Consider the following 22,142-nt stretch of genomic DNA (forward strand, 5'->3'; position numbering starts at 1 on the left):
ACTGGCTGTACAGGGAGTTGCTTTCTATGCAAATAAGGAATCGTAAATATAAAACATGAATCTGAATTCTTTTCCTCATCTGATTGCATAGTGGCAGTACTATGCCACACAAAAATGGAATGGAGTATACTGAATAGTGTACACATTGAAAGTATGTCTTTTAAGTGCTTAGTTTACCCTCCAATTAATTGGAGTATTTTAACTGATTTGTATTTAATTGTTAAGCACTTGATTTAGTTCAAGGTATTATTGTACTAGTAGTTCTGGTGTGGTTAAACAGTTTGGCCTTCTTGGTAACTCTCTGCCTAATGGGTGTCTGGAACCTTGAGTTATTTCTCCTGTTCCTTTAATAAAAAGCAGTGGTAATATACACATGTAAACAGCAGCAGCAGCAGCTTATAGTGTGAAGCCTGAGACCTATATGTATTAGTATTGTGGCAAATTATGAGTTCAAACTACAATGGGACAACTATGTAAATGCACTATATCACTGTTTTTTTCTTAACAAATTGAAAAATTGCTTATGGTCTTGTGTAACTGTATAGAAAATACCAGTCAAAAATATGCCCTAGAGTTTGGTGATTCTGGTTATGGATGAACAGTGGTATTGCAGATGAAGTGATCACAGCAAGGACAACTAACAAACTAAATCCAACTACCAGTCTCTTTAAAATTACAATATCCTTAACTAATCACTGCCAGTACAGTACAGTGCTGTAAACACAGCTTGAAGCATGGTAGAACAGCAAGTTTGCTTTTCCCCATGAGCGTTTTCCATCTTTCCAGCCTGATACAAGCAATCAGTTGATTTTTTCTGCCAAACCACACATGCAGAGAACTTGTATTACTTGTACAGGATTCTGGTATGTAAATAAAACAGATGTTCGCATTGAGAGAGGATAGATAATGTATGACTATATAGTATTGATACTACTTACAAGCAATGTCTTTCCAGGATAATAGCTGTATTTCTGAATGTTCTCATCTTCATGATACCAATTTCACTAAACTCGTAAGAGTTTATAGCAATACTTTCCCCCTTTTTTATAAAATCATCATCTGTTCTGGTTACAGGTTCTCAGGTTGCGCTTCCCTTGTTGACAAAAGATAACTCTTTTTTCCCCCTCCCAGTACTGGAACACAGTCCTATTGCATCTTATACAGTTGTCTCAGTATTGCTGCAGGTTCAGAGTTAATGCAATCATAAGCTCAAAAAGAACACCACCCTTGCTCTGAACTACCACCTTTGGTGGGGAGTGGCAAAAGAACCATTTAAAAAAAAAAAAAAAAGTTGGAAGGAGTTGGGCAGATCTACCCACATATGCTGTGGAGGTGTTTTGGCCTACATGCTTACTTTACTTCTGGTATTGGTTAAAGTAAGTATCTGCATTGTATGTAGTACAAAAAACATCTACCATCCATGATCTGATCTTGGATGAATGTGCAGACCTGGCATGTATTACGGAGACCTGGTTGGATGAAGCCTCAGCTCCTATTCTTGAGGCTATGTGCCCACCAGGTTTCCGTTACGCACAGCAGCCGAGGTTCGGAAGGCAGGGAGGGGGAGTGGCAGTTATTTACCGAGAGTCGTTGCTCTTTGCCAGACCTCCCCTTCGTGGGACTAGCTTTGTTGATTGTATGTACTGGAGGTTGGGCTCGAAGGGCAGTTTAGGGATCCTGCTCGTGTACCGCCCGCCCCGCTGCACGGCAGACTCCCTGGCCGAGGTGCTGGAGGTGATCTCGGACGTGCGAATGTTGTCCCTGGAGCTGTTAGTTCTGGGTGACTTTAACATACACACCGAGACCACTCTCACTGGAGCTCCTTGGGATTTCCTGAAAACCATGGCTTCCTGGGAACTGCGCCTTAGTAATACTGAGCCCACCCATGTAGCCGGTCATACTCTTGACCTTGTATTTGTCCCGGGGGGGGGAGGGTAGTGTGCTGAAGTTAGGGGCCAATTCTTTTACCCCTGTGTCATGGTCGGACCACTATCTGGTAAAGATGGATCTCTCGATGCCACACGCCCTCCGCAGGGGTAAAGGTCCTATTAGAATGGTCCGCCCCAGGCGCCTGATGGATCCAGATGGTTTCCTGACGGCGCTTGGGGAATTGGAACCTGCTGAAGGTCGCCCAGTCGAAGCCCTGGTGAAGGAGTGGAATGAGAAGATCGCCGGGGCGTTAGACCGAGTGGCTCCGAAACGTCCTCTCCCCCTGAATAGAACTCAAGTAGCACCATGGTATATATACACCGCGGTTGCGTGCTTTGAGGCAGGAGGTGAGACGACTAGAGCGCCGGTGGCGGAAATCGCACTCCGAAGATGCTCGGACACAGGTTAGAGCAGCAATAGCTGCCTACCAGGTGGCGGTAAGGGCAGCAAAGAGGGTGTTCTTTGCTGCCTCTATTGCATCAGCAGAGTGCAGTCCCAGGAGGTTGTTCCAGGTGGTCCAAAGCCTGGTCGGTCCAGTTGCTCAGGAACCCTTGGAACAGTCTAAGGCCTCCTGTGACAAATTGGCAAACCACTTTGCTGATAAAATCGAACACCTGAGGAGCTCTATTCTGTGCGCCGTGGATACAGTGAGTGAGCTAGAGTTGGCCAGTTGCAAACCAGTCAAATGGGATCGATTTCGGCCTCTTCCTTCTGAGGATGTGGACAAGGTGCTCTCATCTGTAAGGCCTACCACTTGTCTAAATGACCCTTGCCCATCGTGGCTCCTTATGAGCTGCAAAGAGAGATTGGGTGAGGGGGATCAAGGCAATGGTTAATGCATCCTTGCAAGAGGGTGTTATGCCACTAGCCCTCAAGGAGGCTATTATTAAACCCATCTTAAAGAAGTCCTCCTTGGATCCCCAGATCTTAAACAACTTTCGCCCAATTTCGAACTTACAATTCTTGGGCAAGGTCATTGAGCGAGTGGTGGCAAATCAGTTGCAGACACACTTGGATGAAACGGATTATCTAGATCCATACCAATCGGGTTTCAGGACTGGACATGGAACTGAAACAGCCTTGGTCGCTCTGGTTGATGATATGAGGAGGGCATTGGATAGGGGAGAATTTACCTTCCTTGTCCTCCTGGATGTCTCAGCGGCTTTTGATACCGTAGACCACGGTATCCTTTTAGATCGCCTGGAGAGTTTGGGATTGGGAGGCACGGTTTTACCGTGGTTCCATTCCTTTCTCTCTGATAGGCACCAACAGGTAGCATTGGGTGATGAGGTTTCAGACCCTTGGCCTCTCAATTGTGGTGTGCCACAGGGTTCTATCCTCTCTCCTATGCTATTTAACATTTACATGAAGCCGCTGGGGACAATCATCAGGAGATTTGGGCTGCAGTGTCACCAGTATGCGGATGACACTCAGCTCTATCTCTCATTTAAATCTTCACCGGAGAGGGCTGTGGAGACCATGTCCAAGTGCCTGGAATCCGTGAGTGGATGGATGGGCAGGAACAGGTTGAAGTTGAACCCTGATAAGACCGAGGTACTACTTGTGGGAGACAAGGGAAGGTTAGGAGATGTTGACCTGGTGTTTGGTGGGGTGAAGTTGCCCCTACAGGACCAGGTCCGCAGCCTCGGGGTTGTTCTTGATTCCAGGCTGTCCATGGAGGCTCAGATTTCAGCCGTGAGCCGGGCAGCTTGGTATCAATTACACCTTATATGTAGGCTGCAACCCTACCTCCCTGTTCAACAGCTCCCGCTCGTGGTACATGCCCTGGTCACCTCTCGATTGGACTACTGTAATGCGCTCTACATGGGGTTACCCTTGAAAACGACCCGGAAATTACAACTTATACAGAAGGCAGCGGCACGCTTACTTACCAACAGCCGCCGCCGGGACCACATTACGCCAGTATTATTTGATCTTCACTGGCTGCCGGTTGTTTTCTGGGCCCGATTCAGGGTGTTGGTATTAACCTTTAAAACCCTGTACGGTTTCGGCCCAGTTTACCTGAAAGAGCGCCTCCACCGCCACCAATTATGCCGCCCAACTAGATCAGCCACACAAGGCTTTCTCTCAATCCCGCCAACCAAAACAGCTAGGTTGGTGGGTACTAGGGAGAGAGCCTTTTCTGTGGTGGCCCCCACTCTCTGGAACTCCCTCCCATGTGATCTTCGACATGCCCCTTCCCTAGATGTATTCCGCAAGGCCCTGAAGACGTGGCTATTCCAACAGGCCTTTGAGGTCCTTGGGATGGGTAAATCTCCATGATTTTGTCATCTATCGTATGCTGCTAAAATAATTGTTTTATATATGTATTGATGACTGTCCAGTATTCATTTTATCTACTGTTATTAATGTGACTGCATTTGATATTATTGTATTTTATTTCATTTTAATGTACGTCGCCTAGAGTGGCTAATTGCCAGATAGGCGACACACAAATTAATTATTATTATTATTATTATTATGTTGCGTATTCATAAATTCAGGAGAATCAAGTAATATTTTTCTGGATTGTTCTGGTTGAGGATGTAGATGGTGATTTTGTGTGTTTGCTACTTCATGTTGAAAACTAGCATGACTAGAAGAAGGGCTTGATCTGTTCTCCCTCCCAGACATGCCATTTTTCTATGTGCTAGGCATTTGTTTTCATGGGTAGTGTGCAAACTCTCCTATAGTTTAAAATTGTACAGACGAGGAAATGTTCTATCCAGAGGTTGCTAGTCCAGAAGTGCAAGCAAGCAAGACTGCTGCATATTAGACCCACCTTCATATGCACCTATCCCAGGGGGAAAAAGCAAAGTACATGCCTTTTCATATTGGTTATATTTAAGAATGCCTGATTAGAGGTACTATCGAAAGCTGTGCTCTTTTCAGTCTAATTTGTTGTCAGTATGTAACCTTTCTACTTTGAGGGCAGGCATATATGCTTGAAAGCCCCATTAAACTTGGTAAGACTTATTTGAACTGAACAGACTAGTTGCATGATTCTGCCTCTGGCCAGATTGACAACTGGGATTCTAGTCTGCCAGTTTAGAAGTTAGCTGATCTGTTCTTTTACAGAAGGTCAGCATTGAGTATTTGGCTTTAGCATAACATTTTCAACTATGAGTTTTGGCAGCAATAGGAACCAGCCTTTATTGATGTCAAATAGTATTCTATCTCAACTAAATTATTAATCCATCTGTAACCATGCAAGTCTCAGCTGCTTAAATGGGAGTTCTGTGAATGTAAGCACCAAATAATCCTTAACACCTAAACAAGGCAGCATTTTAGTACAGGTTTTAAGGTTTTTTGCAACAGGTTTATGTACAGTTACGGTGTAATCCTATGCATGTTTACTGAGAAGTATGTGTGTTTAGGATTGCAGCCTTAATTACATGTGGTTTAATTTTACATCTTAGAAAACTAGAGAAGGGGAAATTGTCGGTTAAGTGAAGCACTTTTCTTTACCCAGAACAATACATGTGGACTGAAGTGCTGATCTTACTTTTTATGGCTACAAATAGGAAGGACATTTTAAAACTTTAAAAATTGGGGATCAGTTGGTGAGGTAAGGTTGGAAAAGCAGCAGAGGCCTGGAAATTAGGACTTGGAGTAAAGGGGGAGACAGCTTGTCTCCTGATGAGCTTTTTAAATCATATAATCACATCTTTGTACTTCCTTTATTGTGGCAAGCTTGTTCTTAAGAAAAAAACAACCCACAATCATACTTAGACAATTCTCCAAACTTTTAACTGAAGCCATCTGTGTTTTACATTATGGAAACCTATAACAGCTTAATCCTTGGTATTTAAAACAAAACAAAGTAGAGCCAATTCCACAACAAATCTTAACTTTTTTTATTGAGCAGTTATGTATTAACTAATGCATAATGTTGTAAATAAAGTTATTTTAAAACTTGATGTACATCATGTAAAAAAATAAAGAATATAGAATGAGACTTATTTATTTCAGTTAATAAATCAGGCAAGCATACAGAAAGCTTCCTATGCATGTTAACCATATACAGTGTGTGGGGAAATGCATTTTGTGAAATTTGATTTTTTTTTAACTCAAAAGTCAAGGCTTTAGCCTTGTTTTTCCTCTTGGTGCTTATTCCCATTGCTTAACATGTTGCTTAACATCTGCTTTTGGCACACGGGGCAGCTTCAAAGGTGGTAGCTCATATTGCAGGTGGGTCACCTGTTAAAAGAAAAAAAGGAAAAACTACATTGGGGTAGCAAAGTCTCTTATATAACACTAAAGAACTATTCTCATTCTGGTCCTAAAAATAAACTTATAATTTGGGTTCTAAAGAAACTTACAAGAAGTTGCAGAGTTCAAGTAGAAGAAAGTGATTACAACCTTCTTTCTGCCTATTGCAATGCTCCAAAATGGACTCTTTAGGGATAATCTGTAAAGAAATAACTTTTATACAATTATGTATGAATGCTGAATTTTTGCCACAATGAAAGGTATAGGTGAAGCCCTCAATATTTGCTCTTACAGGCACATATTGGTAACCACAAAAGGGTGGGGAACTGTTAACTTCTCCATCTTTTCTCTATTGAGAAAGTTCTGATTCAGATAAATCAGACTTAAATGAACCTCTAAGGCAGTGTTTCCCAACCAGTGTGCCTCCAGATGTTGTTGGACCACAACTCCCATCTTCCTGACCATTGACAATGCTGGCTGAGGCTGATGGGAGTTGTGGTCCAACAACATCTGGAGGCACACTGGTTGGGAAAGGCAGCTCTAAGGGTAACTGATTAGTGGGTGCTGGAAAACACAGCTTCAGCAATAGCAGTAGCTCATCACGTGGATTTTTTTCTCAGTGGCACATTACGTGTCACCATTCTACTTGCCAAATGTCAACTTGCTATTTCAAGCACAAATGTCAGAATATTGCAGTAGGATATGGAGTTAGTTCGAGCAAAGCAAATTACAACACCATGGAAACTCATCTCTGAAATGTTTAGAAGCAAATGAAATATCTTGGAATAAACGTACTAATGCCCTGAAGCAGTTCTAGAGCATGGTTCAATATGGCTATCTACCATAATATAAATAAATTTGGATGAGTATCCATTTGGATTCAAAACAAAGTGCATGTCTGAATATAGAGTTGGGGAACCTATGAAGCTTTAGAGCGGCCTTTCCCAACCAGTGTGCCTCCAGATGTTGTTGGACCACAACTCCCATCTTTCCTGATCATTGGCAATGCTGGCTGAGGCTGATGGGAGTTGTGGTCCAACAATATCTGGAGGCACACCAGTTGGGAAAGGTGGCTCTAGAGAATAGTGGATTACAATTCCCATCATCCCTGAGCATTGGCTAAGCTGGCTGGGGCTAAGTGAGTGGGAGTCCAATAACATCTGGAGGACCACACATTCACCATCCCGGCTGTTACATACCTCAGTGCACAGTCTCATGCACATTCTGGCACTACTAATAACTTGATCACAGCTGTGACTCCAATAATTTAAGTGGAGTGCCAGCATATGTTTGAATAAATAGCTTATGTGCTCTGGCTGCTTTAAAGATCAGTCTGCCTCAGTTCATTCCATCCTTTATTGCATATAGCCATAGATCATCACAATATAGTTTGCAACTGAAAATAAAAGCTACAAGCAAGATGCATATGCTGTTTAGGTAAATTGCTAATAGATTCATATTAGGACAAAAAATATGTACGTTCTAGCTGCTGCCCGCAGATGTCATATGGAGAATTAGCAGGTCATGTGGCAGTTCTATCCTGCCCACTTTTCAGATTTTAAAGTCCCAGTGTGTAATGTTATGGAATCCGGTCAATGTTTCATGTGTTCCACTTCACCAGTGTCTGGAACAATTCAAGCCCAGGTTTTACATAAAAGCTGCAGAGCTCTAGAAACTAGACCTGGAAGCAGTTGCAAAGATAGATGGACTTAATTGTGCCAAACACGAGTTAGTGTTTGTTCTTAATAAAGTGGTTTGGTCACTATGCTCCATATAAAGAGAACGTTTTATACAGTGCTCCCTTGGAATACTCCTTTGTGCGTATGCCCAATTCATCCAAGGCTGAACTGTTAGGAAAAGTGAATCCTGGTGTGTGGGGAGGTGATTGAGGGAGATCAAGCTTGCCACAACCATCTTAAAAGCATTTACCTTACATTTTCTGTCTACCTTAAAACAATCCTTTGCTTTTTTTAGTCATGTTTTACTTCATTGTGAGACCGAGGCAACCTTGTCTGTGTACCCCCTCCGAGAGAAGTGCAGAGAGCAGTGACATGAGAATGGGCCTGCTCAGTGGTTGCTCCCTGTTGATGGAATGCTGTCCCCAGGGAGGGGACTATCTGTTTTTAGGTGCCAGACAAAAACATTGTTCTCCTAGGCTTTTGAACCGTCATTTTCTGCCTATTTTTTAGTGGGGTGGGGTTGACATATTATTTTATCTATGTTGTCTGTATGATGATGTTTTTATCCTTTGCTTTTACGCTTGGTTTTAAAGTTTGTTTTTGAGTTTCACTTTTCTGAAAAAAGCAACTAATTAGTAGTAGTTATGGCTTATGCATATTTGTTAGATGTAGGACTGACCAATTCAGCTCAGTCTCCAAACACACTCGCTGCATGTTGTTATATGCCTTCAGTCATGAGTTATGCTGACCCTATGAATCTGTGACCTCAATAGCATCTGTCATAAACCATCATGTTCAGATCTTGTAAGTTCAGGTCTGTGGCTTCCTTTAAGGAATGAATCCATCTCTTGTTTGGCCTTCCTCTTTTACTACTCCCTTCTGTTTTCCCCAGCATTATTGTCTTTTCTAATGAATCATGTCTTCTCATGATGTGTCAGTTTCATCATTTTAGCTTCTAGTGATAGTTCTGGTTTAATTTGTTCTAACACCCAATTATTTGTCTTTTTTGCAGCCCATGGTATGCTCAAAACTCTCCTCCAACACCACATTTCAAATAAGTTCATTTTATTCTTATCCGCTTTTTTCACATCCATATACAGAGATCGGGAATTCCATGGTTTGATCCTGACTAGTGTTCAGTGATACATCTTTGCATTTGAGGACATTTTCTAGTTCTCTCATAGCTGCCCTCCCCAGTCCTAGCCTTCTTCTGATTTCTTGACTATTGTCTCCATTTTGGTTGACTGTGCCAAGGTATTGATAATCCTTGACAAGTTCAGTGTCCTCATTGTCAACTTTAAAGTTACATAAATCTTCTGTTGTCATTACCTCAGTCTTGATGTTCAGCTGTAGTCCTGCTTTTGTGCTTTCCTCTAACGTTCACCAACATTCGTTTCAAATTGTTACTGGTTTCTGCTAGTAGTATGGTATCGTCTGCATATCTTCAATTACTGATACTTCTCTCTCCAATTTTCACACCTTTATCTTGGTCCAGTCCCACTTTCCGTACGATACGTTCTGCGTGTAGATTAAGCAAATAGGTTGATAAAATACACCCCTGTCTCACACCCTTTCCAATGGGGAAGCAATCAGTTTCTCCATATTCTGTCCTTACAGTAGCCTCTTGTCCAGAGTATAGGTTGTGCATCAGGACAATCAGATGCTGTGGCACCCCATTTCTTTTAAAGCATTCCATAGTTTTTCATGATCTACACAATCAAAGGCTTTGCTGTAATCTATAAAGCACAGGGTGATTTTCTTCTGAAATTCCTTGGTTCGTTCCATTATCCAACTTAGTTTGCAATATAATCTCTGGTACCTCTTCCCCTTCTAAATCTACTTGCATGGGATATTAAGGGTATAGTTTGATTATTACTGCATTCCCTGGGATCCCCTTTCTTGGGAATTGGGATGTATATTGAATGCTTCCAGTCTGTGGGCCATTATTTAGTTTTCCATATTCATTGACAAATTTAGGCAAAATTTAGACAGATTCAGTCTCAGTAGCTTATAGCAACTCTTGGTATGCCATCTGTTCCTGGTGATTTGTTCCTTCCAAGTATTTTAAGAGCAGCTTTCACCTCACATTCTAAAATTTCTGGTTCTTCATTGTACAGTTCCTCCATGAATGAATCTGTCATCCTTGCATCTCTTTTATAGAGTTCTTCAGTGTATTGCTTCCATCTTTTATTTCATCTGTCAGTCAGTGTGTTCCCCTGTTGATTATTCAACTTCCCTACTCGTGGTTTAAATTTCCCTTTCTCCAATGTATTGGAATAGGGCTCTTGTTCTACCCTTTTTGTTGTCCTGTTCTATTTCTATACAATAACTATTGTAATAGTTCTGTGTCTCTACGTACTAGTCGCTGTATTGTTGTATTTAGAGTTATAACTGTGTTTCTATCTCCTTTTGCTTTTGCTTTCCTTCTCTCTTTAACCATTTTAAGAGTTTCTTCAGTCATCCATTGAGGTCTTTCTCTCTTTTTAACTAGAGGTATTGTCTTTTTGCATTCTTCCCTGATAATGTCTCTGACTTCACTTCATAGTTCTTGTGGTTCTCTGTCAACTAAGTTTAAAGTCTCAAACCTGTTCCTTATTTGATCTTTATATACTTCTGGGATGTTATCTAAATTGCATTTTGGCATTATGATTGCTTTGCTCTTCTTTAGCTTTACTCTGATTTTCGATACGACCAGTTCATTATCTGTACTGCAGTCTGCTCTTGGTCTTGTTTTTGCAGAAAGTATTGAATTTCTCCATCTTCTGCTACCAATTATATAATCAATTTGATTCCTATATTGACCATTTGGTGATGTCCATGTGTACAATCATATTTTCAGTTGCTCAAAAAATGTGTTTTCAAGAAACAAATTATTGGCTTCACAGAATTTAATAAGTCTTTCTCCTGCTTCATTTCTATCTGCTAAGCCCCATTTCCCCACAATTCCTAATACTTCTGTTCCCTCATTCCAGTCCCCCATGATTATCAGCACATCTAGTTTTGGCATGTGATCAATTTCTTCCTGTACTTATGTGTAAAATCTCTCCAATTCCTCTTCTTCTGCATTTGCCGCTGGAATATAAACTTGGATGATTATATTAATAGGTTTCCCATTAAATCTCATTAATATCACTCACTCATACCTTGCATTATAGCTCCTAATTGCTTTTGCTACATCACTTCTCACTGTTAAAGCAACCCCGTTTCTTCTTGATTTCTCATTTCCTGCATAAAGTATTTTGTAGTTACCTGATTGAAAATGTTCCATTCCCATCCATTTTAATTCACTCACGCCAAGTATTGTAATGTTGATACGTTCCATTTCTCGCTTGACAATTTCTAACATTCCCTGGTTCATGCTTCTCACATTCCATGTTCCTATTGTGTGTGTCGTACAACTCCAGACTCTCCTTTTGCATCTGTGCACATCAGCCTCTAGGCTTCCTTTTGGCTTTGACCCAGCTGTGTCATTAGTCACACAGCTACTCGTACTTGTCCTTTGTTCTTCCCCAGTATCTTGGTGAGTGCCATCTGACCTGGGGGTCTCATCTTCTAGCACTATCTCATGTTACATTTTGGATACTCTGTTCATAGGGTTTTAATGGTAAGAGGTTTTGAGAGGTGGTCTACCATTGCCTTTCTCTGAGTCTGGATGCATTTTAGTCTGGTGCCTCAGCTCTGACCATTCTGCTTTGGGTGCCCCTGCTAGGAGTCTAGCCTCTTGGTCTAGACTCCTAATGGCATTGCTCTCAGCTTCTTCAACACTCTCAAACCCCCTCACCAAGGTGTGCATTCTAGAGGGGGACTCACTGCATATTCACCACCCAACATTCCACAGATTCACATATTTTGTTAAAGAGGTTTAAACAATACAGAATGCATTGTAAGCAGACATTTTCCCAATCCTGAACATTTGTATGCACATCCCATTTATGCTCACTTGTGATCTGTGTGGTAGCAGCAGGATTATGCAGAATAACCTCATGTGGAGTTTCAAGGGATGAGAAGGTTGAGCAAACCCCACCCATCCCACCAGGGTAAATGTACATCCACCACTGGAACTATGAGAATACACACTCTTTGAAGAACTTAATAATACTAATTTATAAAAGGTTAACAAAACAGCAGACTTCTATTGGGAGAAAGTGTGAGATATGATCCCAAATGATCTCCGCCATTCCCCCTGTATGATGAGCTTCCGCCGGGCCTTGAAGACCTGGCTCTTCAGGCAGGCTTTTGGGGTGGGTTAGGTTTTATTATTGTTGAGATTTTTAATGTATTTGTATGTTTTTACTTTGTACGTCGCCCAGAGTGGCTGGACAGCCAGCCAGATGGGCGACTAATAAATTTAATAAATAATAATAATAATAATAATAATAATATAAATCAAATAAATAATACTACAGATGGTGTTTGTAGATAATAAATACTCGGAGGGTATGCACTGTAACAAAAGGGATCAAAGGGAGCCGTTAGACAAACCACAAGCACCCCCCCATTAGCAGTCTGGGGCAAGCATACACCCCTGCTTTTCCTTATAAAATAATGTGCCATAGGTAACGGGTTCCAAGGCAACTATTGCTAAATCTCTCAAAGTCTTCTATTAAAAAGTAAAGGTGTCCCCACACTTGTAGGGCAAGTCATTTCCGACTCTTAGGTTGACGTCTTGCGACATTTACTAGGCAGACCGTATATATGGGGTGGGATTGCCAGTTCCGTCCCCAGCCTTTCTTTACCCCCCGGCATATGCCGGTTACTCATTTTACCGACCATGGATGGATGGAAGGCTGAGTGGACCTTGACACCTTTTACCGGAGATTCGACTTCCTCCTTCCGTTGGAATCGAACTCCGGCCGTGAGCAGAGCTTTCGGCTGCGTTACCACCGCTTACCACTCTGCGCCACGGAGGATCTTCTATAAGCACTGTTTAATATGATTCAGACATGGCAAAGAGCAAAATACACCTTGAGAGTCTTGAGCTGAGACCAGAACTATTAGGCCCCAAGTTCAGTTTACAGAACTACTGGGCCCCAATAGGAGGCATCAGTTTACACCTGCTCAACAAGCATCTCCTCCAGTTTCCTTAAAGGAACAGTACATCACAGTGGCAGATAAAGACAAAGCTAATATATGGGAATGTGTATCACCTCTTATTTGGTCTGTGACTAGAACACTTTGGAGCATGTCTACATGTGTTTGGGCATTGTTTTAAGGTGAAACTAACATTATGGAGTGCAAATACAATCTAGAGCACAGAAGAGAAAAGAAAATGTGAAATAGTAAAAGCAGGTCAGGCAAGTTTATTGAGCCTGGACTTTATGTCAAAATCATGTTGTGAACCGCCCAGAGAGCTTCGGCTATGGGGCGGTATATAAATTTAATAAAATAAATAAATCATCATGAGCTGATGAGGGAGATAGTGAAAGTCAGTTGATGGATGCTCAAGCATTATTAGTAGAAAAAGCTAATGAGGATTCTGCTGAAGTAGAAGAACAGAGATGCGCTAGTACTACTCAGGGTAAGGATAGATTGGTCTCGTATCTCATTATTAGACAACCACGAGAGTGGCTGTATACTATTGCCAGCATGGATTCTTCACATTCTGGCATGTTAAATTGAAAATACCCCAATGCCATTCTGCTGCTTCCCATAAGCTCATTTCAAAGCAAAATCTTACAAAACTGATAGTCCTGAACTCAGAAATGCTTCCTTAACCCTCTAAGTTTTCATGGCGATACACAAGACACTCAGAGTTTTGAAAGTTCAAAGTGTAAAACAAGAGAAAAAAAATCCAGACCCCTGCTGGATTTTTTCTGTCAGTAGTTTCATAATTTGTTGAAATTAATTAAAAATCAGTCATGTTCATAGAGTACTTGTAATCCTAATACTGACCTTGCCCCATATTCTCACCATCCTCTGTAGTTTCAAAGTTTAAAAACTACATGGTTGATTTTAAATTATTTTAAGAAATGTAACATTGAAGTCTATGACAACGCAGGCATGCTCAGTATGAACCAACTATCAGTGTTCTAAAAGCCAGACTCACAGGCCATACCCACGTCAGACATTTATTCCACTTTAAACAGTCATGGCTTCCCACACCAGACATTTATTCCATTTAACAGTCATGGCTTCCCATGAAGAATCCTGGGAAGTGTAGTTTGTGAAGGGTGCTAAGAGTTATTAGGAGATTCCTATTTCCCTGACAGAGCTCCAGTGGCCAGAGTGGTTTAACAGTCAGCTCCTCTTCTGGAGATTGTAGCTCTCTGAGGGGACTAGAGCGTCTCCTAACAACTCTAAATTTGCCCTACAAATTTGTCAAAATGCAAACACAATTTGGGTTGATCTTTCACAGTCCAATCCACTTCTGTGTAGCTTGGAAGAATTTGGTAATGTGCCTCTGAGCATATGGTGAATGGTAGCAGCACCTGCAATCAGCCCAAATAACAGCAATAGGACATGTGCTATGCTGATCTTGTTTCAGCAGGGAGGAAGCAACAATATTAAGTCAATTGATATACTTCAGATAGCCACTTTAAATACGTTTAATTTACTTTGCAATTTTAGTGAAGTTTTCTACAGTAAATTATTTTCTTTTGCTTCTGTTTCTGTGAATATGTGTAGTACAGCAACACTCTGCATAATTTACACTTAAAAAACCCCAAAAACAAATATGGAATAATAGCACTCACTATTCTGCAAAATAGTCTCCAGTGGGCATCTGGAGTGCCTCAGTTTGCACAAGATAAAACAGTGGGAGGTGAAATATATTACAGCAACTTTCTAGGTGTCCTCTATTTTTAATTGATCATGCCACCCTTCCTTAAGTGGAGTGGTTTTAACAATGCAAGCTGAACACGTGCACCTTGGGCAGGCCAAGTCTGTTTTTTCCAACAGCTGGATTTATTGCTTAAGTAGCAACATGTTGCACTCAGTCTAATTTTACATCAAACTGCAGTTTCATATTCAACTGTTAATACACCCAAAATAGAAATAGAATATAACCTCCCGTTTGAAACACAAAAGGCTGTCTTCACTGTCATATGACATTGACACATAAAATGGCTTTTAAACTAATAAAAATAAATTTAACACAGATTTCTAGGATGAATAATGAGAAATATAATTTTCTATTTTAGATTCTCTGTAGAAACAGTAGTAAGACGGGGGGGAAAGACCACCAGCAAACATACAAAAATTGTAATTTGCCATCTTTGGAGATGCAGTCCTTATTGCAAGTGTTACCACCACACACCAAATACTCAGAGACACATATTGCCAAATTTTTCCAAACTACACAGAAGTGGATTGGACTGTGAAAGACCAACCCAAATTGTTTCTGCATTTTTACAAATTTGTAGGGCAGTACAATATCTCAGAGAGGAGGTCAGGTCTCCTGCTTTCCTGGTGCATTCACTATAGCTGTCCAATTTCCCAACTTTTTAAAGCTTCATAGAAATATCTGTTGGCTATAGGTACGTTCTTAAACCGCAAGGCTTTTTGCTTATTGGGATATTGAATATTTCATTGTAAATTAATTTCCTATACACTCTACTCACCAGAAGAAATTTGCATAGTTTACCTATTCTTTCATTTTTGTAAGTAAAACCAAATTTTTATTTTATTTTATTTTATTTATTTATATCCAGCCCTTCCTCCCAATAGGAGTCCATATGAAACACTTGTTCAAACAGTGTTAATACTGTACAGTAGTAGTGTAGAGTAGTTGCAGGAAATTTAGGACTGCCATTAATTTTCTGGACCTCCTTCGTAGATGCTGTACTTTACACCTTTGCAAACAGCAAAAAAAATTAGCCTCAATTGATATAAAGTACATGTCTCAATGTTGAATACATTTAAAAATTTTGGAATACAAAAATGTATGCATTTTAAAGGGTTATTTTGAACAGTTTTATTTTTAATAAACATATTAACTAACCCATTCTGATCAATGTTTTTCATTTCTTTTCAACCTTCCTTGCCTTAAGTTAAACCTAAGTCACTTTGAAGGAAAGAAAGTTTAAAGCAAGTCGTAACATTTGGTTTATAGATAGATTTAGGAAGCGGGGCCCGGCCATACATCTTTCCCCAAGCCCAGGGCCAGCTCTCAGCAGCCCTGTTAGCAGGTCCTGGCTATCTCCGCTGCCTCCTACAGTCATCACTGGTGCTTGGAAAATGACAAGGAAAGGTGATAATTAGCACTTCTACAAAGTCTTGTCTCACTTTTCCTGTACTGCACAGAGGTTTTACACATATTACACTCAGGGCTTTTTGGCAAAAAAGGAGAAGAGGTGCCGGGACTCATATCTTGTTAAAAATGCTGTGGGTGCCAGTACACAATGGTTGCCATGGGCAACGAAAGAAGAGGTGCTGGTACTCTGTACCAGTGAGTACGGTAACAGAAAAAGCACTGGTTACACTCAGCCTACATATAAGGAGTTTGTACACACACATACAAATGTTTTTGAGAAAGGTTGTATGCTCATTGATTTTTTTAATGAACATGATTACCTTATTAAAAGGTATTATAACCTCAAAATAGTAATGTATAGATCATGTGTTAACTAGCGATTTCAGTGGATCCATGAATCTACCCACTGGTTTACAAAGTTTTCAGATTAGGATTTTAGATGTATGTCAGGCACTCCTGTGGAGCAGTAGTCTCCGTGGGGTTCTTTGAAACAAAAATGTTTTGAAAATACAGCCCATCCAGAATTTTCACTGCTACAGATAGTCTTAATTTTGCAGCCCAATAAATACTTTGACTATATTCAATAATGGTCAGCAGGGGGAGCAATGTATCTGTTCATAGTTCAGCATAATACATTTCTTTTTCTGCTTAGACTTATGATTGTTTTGATATTCTCTGCATTATGTTTCTCCTTTCCTGTTTCATTTTAGTAATAGTAATACAACACTGGAGTTCTTAAAATTAACTGCCATACATTTTTACCTCACAGAGGTATGACATCAAAACTTATTAATATTGTGGGCATGCTGCCAAATACCTGTATTGATAATCAAAACATACCTTCTCAGATCAGCTTTTTGATTAGCCTTTTGGCCATAATTATGCTTTATTAAAAGCATATTTGAACTTTTAATAAAATATTGTCATAGATGTTGACTGGATATGTTATAATTCTGTATTGTATTATTATTTCATTTATGAATCACTTACCAGGAGGCATCCCAAAGCTATTTGCAATCTAAGTGATTTACAATAAGAGCAATTTACAATGCCTTACTATATACAGGGCCAGCACCAGAGGGCAGCCAGGTTGGGCCCTGGCCAAGGGCCCCTGTGGTCCAGAGGGGCCCCTGAAAGGCCCCCTTTAGGGTGGGAGGGTAGTACTCCCATTCTGTGATACACAGCAGTGTCAACTCCCAACCCTGCTACAGATCACAGAGAGGGAGTTGCTAGCCCCCCCTACAAACTGTGCGGGCCTGTGCCTGTCGGCACCCTCTGCCTACCTTTCTTGTTGTAATGAATGCTGTGCGCACTGTGCAAATATACCTGCCATCAACGAAGATGGCAGCGGAGGCTTTCTTAAGGGGCTGATGCACCTGCCGCAATCTTGGTTGATGGCAGGCATGTGCGCATGTAGCTTAGTGCACATGCGTGCCATCAGCCAAGATGGTGGCCAGGGCATCAGCCCCTTAGGAAAACCTCTGCCGCCATCTTGGTTGATGGTAGCGGTGCATGCTAGTGACAGTAGAGATACGTGTGGCATGTGGGTGAGCGCCACGGGCCCAGGGCAGGCTGGTGCCCAAGGGCCCAGTCGTGCTTGGCTCCAGCACTGACAGAAGAGACCTACATAGTTGGAAAGGTGTGCTGCTATGTTTGGATTGCAGAATCTCTTCTAGGAATCTGTGGCTCTGTATGTATTTGTGGCAGTTCACGTTACACATTACATTGCCCACACCTGTGCTTCCCCTGGGACAGCCCAAATGCATCACATGGAGAATGCTTTTCACTGAACAAACTAGCTTTTATTAGTGAGGGAAATGATACTCTTTGCATAGGCAGAAGTACTCTCATACATTCCAGGGCTGTCCTGGCCGAGCTCTGACTCAGATAACCCCCCTACATGTAAACTATGGTGGAGCTGTACTTATGCATTACATTGTTGCATACCTTCACCTTAGATTCTTATGCAGACACACCGATGCAGACTATGAAGTATCACTGCAGTGTAATGGGAGAGTTTCAGACTAGAGCTGGGGAAACCTGGTTTCAAATTTCCACTCGGCCTTGAAATTCACTGGGTATCAGGGTTGCCAGGTCCATGGCCTGAGACTGATCCTGTATCTTTAGGATTGTTTAGTCTTTATTGTGACTTTAAGCCATAGGCCTTATGCACAGATACAAATACATACATTTTTGTTAAAAATTCATAGCGTTGTGGAAAATATCAGGTGGCTATTTTAAACTAGGAGATTTTATAACGAAGGATTCTCTCAGTTTTTGAGCAGCCATAGCAAAGCTGGCTACTGCGATGGTCACTGAATTAAAATTATCACATAAAAGCATATTAACCAATTCCCTATCGGAGCAAGGGGCTAAAACATCTAAGAAAGACGATAAAAACTTCCGTCTAGGATCGTCATAGAGTGGGCAGTGGAGTAAATAATGAGCTAACTCCTCTATGGCCTTGCAGCCGTATATACAGTGGCGTTGGGCCACTGGTATGCCACTGTATCGGCCTTCTAAGTAAGCTGTAGGCATGGCCTGAAAACGGAGGGCAGTAAATGCTCTTCTAATATTAGCTCTGTCGAGCGTGCCCAAACAGTTGGACATAGAATGATTGAGTTTGAAATGGGGATACCAGGATGAAAAGGGAGCTGTCACTATGGACATCCGATCCTGGCAAGCATCGCAGTCGAAAAACCAGTTTCGGAGGGCAACTCTGTTTAATTCCAACAATTTGGCTTGGGAGAGTTCATATTTAGAAAGTATTGTCTGGCAGTCTGTTGCCCATCCACCAGACCGCATTTGTTCATACCAGCATTGTTTGACCAAGGCTGAGTCATTCATATTGAAGATTCTAAGCCAATAGCAGATGTGGGCTAAATCGATGGGTGCTGCAATTGAGGGTAAGCCTAACTCCACTCTAAGATGGGGAGACGGGCCTGGCAACCAAGAGGTCTTCTGTATCTTTAAAAGTTGGGCAGGGTGAAGGGAGAATTCCACCTTGTGGTTTTTCCCATTACAGTGTTGCAAGAACACCTGCACTTGGGTGACTTTCTCTTCTCCTAAAGATACGGATCAGTCTCAGGCCCTGAACCTGGCAACCCTGCTGGGTATTCTTGGGCCAATCACTATCTCTCAGCCCAGCCTATCTCACAGGGTTGTTGTGAAGATTAAAACAGAGGTGACCATGTATGCTGCCTTGTACTCCTTGGAAGGATGTAAAGGCAGGATATAAATACAATAAATAAATGCATGCCCTGTGCCACACTGATTTACCAGTGTGAACCATTGTTCAAACTGCCTTTTCACTATAGTATTTTGCAAGGACACTGGCATGCATTGTAGGTGCAGAGACAGTAAAAACTAAATGAAGCCTGTGAGAAATTCATTTGAATATTTTTGCTTTGTTTTCTATGTACTTGCATTGCATTCATTTTCTGATGACTAGCCATACAACCCTGCTGTATGAGCTTAGAGAAGCAGCTGTTACTGATCACTGATCGTGGGAATCTTACAATCTCATCCAATGAGCCGCTATTTTCTTTGGAATAACATCTATAAAGTTCTTTTGAATTCCCCCAAGGGCTCAGGTCTCCATAATCTGGTGTGTGCCAATAAAAATCGAAGGGTACAAATTCAGGGAAAATTAGGTATGTCTAAATTCTAGGGGTAAGCATAGGATCATAGAAAGCTGCCTGATGTTGAGCCAGACCACTAGTCCATCAAACTCAGGATTATCTGCAGATAGAGGCCTCTCCAAGCCTTACCTGGTAAAGCCCAGGATTGAACCTAGGACCTTCTGTATGCAAAACAGATACTCTACCACTGAGCAACTGCTCTTCTAGAATTCAGTAGCAAACCAATAGGATGTTAAGGCTGCAATCCAATACATGTCTACTCAGAAGTAAGTTCTGTTTGGTTCAATGTGACTTACTCCCAGGTAAGTGTGTATTGGATTGCAGCCTAACTATTTGATGTCAATGGAACTTCCTGTTCATGGTGGACTCACTTCTTCCCTCCCAGCCACTAGTTCTAGGGTTGCCAGGCTCAGGGCCTGAGAATGATTCTGTATCTTTAAGAGAAGAGAAAATTCAGCCAAGTGCCAGACCCAGCCTCCAAGAGGTCTTCCGTATATTTAAAAGTTGTGCAGGGGGAAGGGAGATTTCCACCTTGTGGTTTTTCCCATTACGGTGTTGCAAGAACACCTGCACTTGGCTGACTTTCTCTTCTCCTAAAGATACAGGATCAGTCTCAGGCCCTGAGCCTGGCAACCCTAACTTGTTCTGACATAGGAAGCTGACTTATACCAGGTCAGACTATTTGTACATCTAGCTGCAGGCTTTCATCTTTCACGTTATCTGCTACCTGATCTTTTTAAACTGGAGTTACCAGAGACTGAACCTGGGACCTTTCACATGCCAAGCATGGTCTCTGCCGCTGAAATACAGTGCACGGTTCCCAAATATCCAAGAACTCTGCGGGTGTGATCCCATTCGCACTTACTGAAGCATCAGTCCTATTGAGTTCAGTGGGGCTTGCTTCCAAGAAAACTCACATAGGATTGGGCTGTGTTGCTCTTTCCTTTTGTTGTTATCTGACTTTTTTTCCAGTCTGCAAGAGACTGATTGCAGCTTTAATTAAGTGCCAGCTTTGTAGAAGGACAGTGGTGCTGTTGATTTGCTAGATTAGCCAAACTCAATTTATTTCCCAGTAAAAGTCTGTGTTTTAATTTCCTCACTTTCAGCATGAATTAAGAGTCAGCCTGTCACATCCAAGTTGCTCTGCCTCATATCCCTGTGACAGGCTAAGTGCACATTTTTATCCATTTGAAACAATAGTTCTAACGGCCAGTATCTTAAAGCTACACCATGATATGAATAACATGCAGAGTTGGTCACCTACATTAACCATGTATATGATGAGATCATTTCCAGTAAACTCTTGAAATACAGTAATGTGAGAAACATCTGGCTGATGTGCACTTGCACTGCACTACATCTGATTTAAACTTGGAAGCCTTGGACCATGGGGGACGATGGATTTATTCATAAGTTAAGCTCTTTTTACAGGTTTCCATGCAATTGACCCATTGGACATCAAAAGCTGGGAATGTCTCAGACTTCTTGGATCATTTTATTTTACAATTCCCATTTTGCTTTAAAATATTTTCTAAGTGGCCCTATTCCATTGCCTATTGCTTGTACTACAATGAGTCCAAATAATGGACTTCCAAGAGATGAAGCATTGCAAAAACAATGCAAGTGGGAGGCATTTGCCAACCATGTTCATGTGATGGTTAGTTCAAGACAGGGTTTATTGACCTAACTGCTTGAGTCCATAACAGCTGTGGATTTTCTTCAAGAGCCTATGCTAACCTCCCACAGGTTGAACAGGCTGTATGTCTCTGCTGCCTATCACACACTAAACTGAGTACTTCAGGACTGGATCCCAGGCATAGTTTTTTTAGTCATCTTTGCAATAAATTGCTTATCCACACTGGGGTTTACTGTGTGTTTGCAGCAGTTCGTGTTCCCATATCATTTGTGTAGTCCACATGACATTACCCTCAAACACCAATCTCAATGCTTTCCCTCTGCAAATTCAGGTTTATCCAATATGGGAATAATCTGATAAATTGGAGCAAATCAGGCTCCAAACCGCTCCGCTCAGGGTTGCAGACAATTGGTTTTGGGGTGGATGGATCAACTGTCATTTTCTGCTACTGCACTTTCTGTGCCCAGTAGTCCCTCTATGCTTGCATTTCTTTTCTGGCTGTGCTTGTTAGGGCTGTGCACAGCCCTCTTGATCCACCCCATGACCCTGATTTGTGGGCCCCGAGGAGGACCAATCTGCCTTATCCCGACCAGGGGACCACCCGCCCCACTCCCACCCCCAAAGTAATTTGGATGGTGAGGCTGTGGGTTTTTTAAACACTATTTTAACTTAAAATTGGTTTCAAATATGGTCAGGAGTGCAGCCGGGAAGAAGGAAACATGATGTCTCCTCCTCCCCCATTGACAGCAGGCAGGTGGCACAGTGCTGGTCACTGTGCCTTCAAAAGTGGCTTCTCTGCACACAGGGAAGCCGCTCACAAAGGAGAAGCAACCGCCACTCTAGGATGAATCCTC

This window comes from Rhineura floridana, chromosome 3 (genome assembly GCF_030035675.1).
Source record: "Rhineura floridana isolate rRhiFlo1 chromosome 3, rRhiFlo1.hap2, whole genome shotgun sequence".
Lineage (NCBI taxonomy): Eukaryota > Metazoa > Chordata > Lepidosauria > Squamata > Rhineuridae > Rhineura > Rhineura floridana.